Consider the following 6009-nt stretch of genomic DNA (forward strand, 5'->3'; position numbering starts at 1 on the left):
TTTTATGAAAATAATTTAAAGCATTACTAAAAATTTTGTGAAAAGAAAGATTTTATTTAATTTTGACAGCAAACTGCTTTTTATATAAATGCTTTTACTTTAAATATGACTCATTTAAATCCCACCCTGAATCGTTAATTGGTCAAAAATTGATGAATTTGTGCTGAGCGATTGGAATAGTGCTGGATTTCCTATTCATGGTCTAATCCTCAGTTAAATGTAGTATTTTTAGCAACAAAGTTTAATGTCATCCCCATTAACGCAATGCGATTGCAAGGGAGTTCATAAGAAAATTGAAACAAAATAATCTCAAACGGTGGTCATAGCCCGTACGACCCCTCCCGCCCCACTGGATCCACGTTTGACGAATATGATCTATTTAAACGAAATGTTTGTTATAACTAATCCAATCTTATTTCATCAATAGTTTGACATTTCCTTAATATCTTGCCTAAAGTCTAAAGCCAACACTTTTGGTTGTCATTATCAAGCTTCATTAATTCACCCGACGACGGCCTAGGACTTTATAAAAATCTATTGTGCCATCTATAGAAACCAGTGATTTTTGTTATCTACATTGGTTAGAACAATTTATTGGAAGTTAACTCTTTGTAGGTGGTAGAAGTGTTGATATAAATATGCAGATAGTTTATTTTAAAAGGAAACTGATGATATTTATTTTGGCTTCGTTGTTTCACTTCAAAAGTTCTTCTTATTTCAAATCTTGGTAATTAATAACGATCTTTTGCTACTTCCATTATTTCCCCTCAAATAATAATAAGATTATAAAGGGTGATTTTTTAGCTATTATCTTTTTGGCAACACTGGTTTAAACAGCTGACGCACGTTTTGTGTTTTTTTCACTGTCAAACATCTTCAGTTTGGTCTATAATTTAACCATGAATCATTTACAAACGAATAACGCTTGCAAATTATTGAATTTCATTATCAATATGCGTGCTCTGTTAAGAAAGTTCATTGCGCGCTTCTTTCATTCTGTGGTCAGTTTAATCGACCCACTGAAGCGGCTATTCGGCTTATTGTGACTTAATTTCGCACCAAATTTATTTTGTTGGACATTAAATAACCAACACGCCTACGTAGAGGCGAACTGAAGAAAATATTGCAGCTGCATCGACCAGTGTTAATGATGACCATCAATTATCGATTCGTCGCCAATTGGGCCTCTGTTACTCAATAAAACGTGTGATGTCTTGGCTCTTGGAAAGTTGGTCGAAGATACACTTTTTGGCTCAATGGGTACGTGCATAAGCAGAACTGTCAAATTTAGAGTGAATATCAGCCAAATGCATCCAGAAAAAGTCATAGTTTGGTTCTGTTTATCACTGAACCAAAAAGGTACGTAAATATAATTAAAAAGTTCATTGAGACAATGAATATAGTGATGGAATTTGTCCAATAAACATGTTAATTGTGTCAGTGAACAATCGTTTATTATTCTCCATTTCCGGGTGAAAATTTTACAAACAACTTAAAATTTTAGTTTATAACCACAGTAAACTGAGTTTATTGATTTTAATAAATCAATTAATAAACATAAACAACCGTTTATTATTTCCGTTTATAATAATAATAAACCTGTTTATAATCCCAAGGAACAGAATTTATTAATTTTAATAAATGCATTCATAAATATAAGCAAATGTTTATTATTTCCGTTTATAATATTAATAAACTCGTTTATAGCTTTAATGAACAAAGTTTATTGATTTTAATAAACGCGTTCATTAATATAAACAATTTATTTATCAATCCTGTTTATAATATTAACAGATAAGTTTATAACCACAATAAACAAAATTTATTGATTTCAATAAATTTGTTTACTGCGTTTATTAAACCCATTTGTTACATTAACAAACAGGATTATTAAAATAAATCCTTTTTTTCAGCAGGATTTACATGACTGCAAAAGCTTATTACTTCTGCCATACTTTTACCATTTATCGTCAAAAGCGTGTTTTTTGACAAAACATAGTAACGTAATGGCAAAAATGATGACACTTTTTCAGCCGTGTAAGTCCAGCATAAGATTGATCTAAAACGTATAAAAGAAAACATTCATATTAATGTTGTTTAAAAAAAGTTTACAACTTCCAGGTACAAACCTGTTTACAGCGCCAATGAGTCACTTCATCCTGGATCTCACTGAAATCTTTGCTGAAAATTATAAAAAACTGAAAATAAAGAATTCCGAACTAATAAAAAAGATCAAGTTAATTTAATTTTATAATTTTTATTTTTTGTAGTTTAGTTCATTTATCAATAAGTAATTTAATTGTTATTTATCAAGATAGTAAACCTCGTGAACGTTTCTTTCCCTATTTGTGTTTTCTCACAACTTTTTGGAAAGGCACAAAATACCCATGTAGGGCCCAGAGTATGGCTGCATCTTGACAATCTGAGAAATATAAAACATTTTTCATATCATCGATTAATAAAAAAAACTATTGTTGATTGGATTTTTTTTTTCTAAAAATATATGTATTTGCTTGGTATTATGTTAAAATGTATAATACAAAATTTATTTCAAGTCTCTAGCGTTATTAGTTCGTGAGATATGTAGGAGTAACGAAAATGTTCACCACTCACCCAATTTTCTTGAGAACCCTTTCTGCATCTTTCTACTGTATTATCTGCATTTCTAAAATTTATTTGAAGTCTCTCTTCTGTTTCTTGAGCTATGGACGACGAAAAACGTCGCGAACGTACGGACGTACAAACGTGTGACATTTTATTGATATAAATAAATGTATTACTGTGGTACTAAGTTAAAAAATATTCAAGAAATGAGATGAGAATTAAAAGAAAAATTTGTGTAGTTTACTGACGCGCTCCGCCGCCGCCGAGTAGCTCATAGCGGTATGCAATCAACAGATAGCGAAACCATTTTGTTGGTGTTGCGCGTTGCAGTAAGGAAATTCGCAATTATAATAATAATAACTAATAATAACAACTAATAATAATAACTAATAATAATAATAACTAAAAAATAACTCACCTGATTAGTTAGCTAATGCACAGATATTTTTTAAATAAATCACTTCACTTTTTTTATATGCACTTTAAACCACTTTTTCGTGCGGCTTCTTTTTCTAAATGATTTGTATTCGTTGTTTTTCGTTGGAATTCGGCGACACTTCATTTGTTCGTTCAGTTCGGCAAAAAAGGTTCTTACATTTAAAGTATTGTTAAGCTCCGTTTATACTGCCAAATTTCAAAGAAATGTTAATATTTTTTAGCTAGGAATTTGATAATTAATTAATGGTTTATTTAAATTAATAAACAAGATGTTTATTTATATAAACGGGTTTTTAAACGCAATTAACGATTAATTGATTTTAATAAACATGATGTTTCTTATTTATACTCCGTTATTTTTATCAGACGCTTCGTTCAATTTGTAAACAACCGCCAGGAAAATTAATAAACTGTTTATTGTCATATTAGTAATTGGGTTAGTTAAAATACATGAATATGGTATTTATTTCTTTTGTAATATATTACCGACTTATACCACGTTTTCACTCGGACAAAAGCAAAAATAGGAGAAAGGAAAACTTAAATCAACATTTATTTGAAAAAATAGCTCATCACATTAGTAGGATTAAAACTAGATATAAAAAGATGGCGGTCGAGCATACTTTAAAAATGTAAGAACTTGGTCAATCTAACATAAAAGATAAAATCTATAGTTATTCTTAGAAAATTTAAGATTTGAGTGTTTTAATAAAAATTTAAATGACTATCAATTACATTGGTTTTGGCTAACCTTATTTTTAACAACACTTTACCTAAACAAATATTATTATTACTATTGTTAATATTATTATACATTATAATTTAGTGCATGAGGTTGATACTCATTACCATGAATGAAATGCGAGTGCATTATTTAAAAGAGGCTGGGATGCGACCCACACTGATAACTTCCCATCCCGTCTGTCGATTCGCTTAAAACGTACACACGCACGCACAGACATCTTTCTAAAAATCTTTTATTTCGACTCTAGGGACCTTAAAACGTCAAGAAATGTCAAAATTTTCAATTTGACAAATCGGACCCATTACAATAACTTCCTATGGGAAGTTAAAAATAGGAAATGAATGAGAGTACATTAAAATATATTTTGGCTATTGTGAAGTGTAGTGTGGATTAAAGTCAATGGCCGAAATTAAATGTATAATGAAATAACCCAGTAGGAAATTTCAAAAAATTCATCGGTGAATCACCAACTTTTTCCTTGGTGAATGGAAGCTACACCCCATGAAAACATGGTGAAAACATCAGTGAAATTAACATGGGGATTGGATTGGCGTTCACCAAGTTGTGAATTTCATGGTGACTGTTCAGAGAGGAAATCACCAAGCAAGTGCATTTGGTGTATTCCAAAGTGAATTGTAGTTGATGAAAAATACCGTGAACTCACACCGGGGAAATCACTGGGTTAGTGGAGTTGCTGATATACTTGTGTACTTTACATTGGTGAAAAATGTGATGAATGTTCACCAAGGAATTCACTTTGCAAAATTGAATGCCTTTTTCATAAATGAATATTGACCAGTGGTTTCCTTAGGGAAGCCAATGTAACTCATTCACTAATGCAAATTGACCTGGTGAAAAATGTAGTGAATGTGCATAAATGAAGTCAATCATGTTTTTATTATCGAATTATTTTTTACTCATACCTAAATCTTTGGATACAAATATTTAAAAAAAAAACAGCCACGTAAATTTTTATGATTTTATTGAAAAAAATGCTGCCAATGTGCAGATTCCATTTTTTAGCTGCTCCGTGGTGACACACAAACTTTTAATGTCCGCTCTCATTTCGTCTATCATATCTTGTTGATTCTATACAAAATGTAAAGCAGATATATAGAAATTTAATTTAATAAAATAATAATAGTTATAATTACCGTTTTCTTAAAAATCTGCCTTGGCTGCTTTGTGGGTGAAAATTCAATGGAGTCCATTGCCGACTGTTTAGATCCGGAAGCCTTTAAAAAAAGAGCAATAAAATAGGATTAGATAATTGTAGAAAGGGATTTGTAATTTAAATGAAATTACCTGAATATTTTTCTTGTCCATTTGAACACAAATTCTACCAATTTACCAAAATATTCACTTTTTTACAATTATAATTTATTTTCTAAACTCTTTTTAATAACTTTAAGCTTTACTCACTTGTTGACACTATGAACAATGAAATTCAACTGAAAACTGTTTTTTTGAAAAAACAACAATGCTCTCAAAAAAAAAATCACTTACCCCGAACACTGTGCGTTGTTGTTGGAAATAACTTTGTTTCTAAGCAAACCAGGCTGACGATCGCGAATCGAAGTTTTTATGATATGTAAAAAACCCGAACATTGCAATCCTTCAACCATGCGTCGCCATCACCGTCGGTCGTTGTTGTTGGAAATAACTTTGTTTCTCGAAGCAAACCAGGCTGACGAACGGGAACGGCAATTTTTTATTGTATGTAAAAAACCCGAGCATTGAAATTCTAAAACTGAAGCCAATCTCCGCATTATTCAGTGGCAGGTAGAGAAGAAAAAGGCAAATATAAACAAAAACAAAACACCCATCTCGTGCTTCATATCGGGAATGAAATATTTTACAAGGAAAAAGATAGGGTGGATTGTATAATCATAGGAAAAACGCAATGCCTTTCAGTAAGGATTTCATTGCATGCTATTCCTAAATGATTCGAGTAGCTGATTTCCTTGGCGATTTCACACAAAATTTTCATTGGTGAGCAAATTTCCTACTGGGAATCGCTAGTGTGATCCCTTCACAAAATACACATTTACATATTCGCGTACGATGTAATCATGAACGTTCGTGCTTGCCAAAAGATAAAACAACCAAAAAACGAATCGTGTAATCAGACCCTTATTCGATCACGCTTACTCAGTGTCAGTCATAGAAGATAAAGCATTATAAAGATACAAATCCTTCTTACGTTCCCTAAATACGAACGT

At 31.3% G+C, this 6009-nt stretch overlaps 1 long non-coding RNA gene across 1 annotated transcript; it reads right to left on the reverse strand.

Moving 5' to 3' along the window:
• Positions 1-4752: 4752 nt before the first annotated feature.
• LOC129951903 (uncharacterized) lies at positions 4753-5794 on the reverse strand. The gene is made up of 4 exons (XR_008782252.1): positions 5294-5794; positions 5093-5218; positions 4942-5022; positions 4753-4876 (listed from the first exon to the last, which is right to left on the reverse strand). It is a non-coding gene; the product is annotated as an uncharacterized LOC129951903 (long non-coding RNA).
• Between the last annotated feature and the right edge of the window lie 215 nt (positions 5795-6009).

Source organism: Eupeodes corollae, chromosome 3, assembly GCF_945859685.1.
Source record: "Eupeodes corollae chromosome 3, idEupCoro1.1, whole genome shotgun sequence".
Taxonomy (NCBI): Eukaryota; Metazoa; Arthropoda; class Insecta; order Diptera; family Syrphidae; genus Eupeodes; species Eupeodes corollae.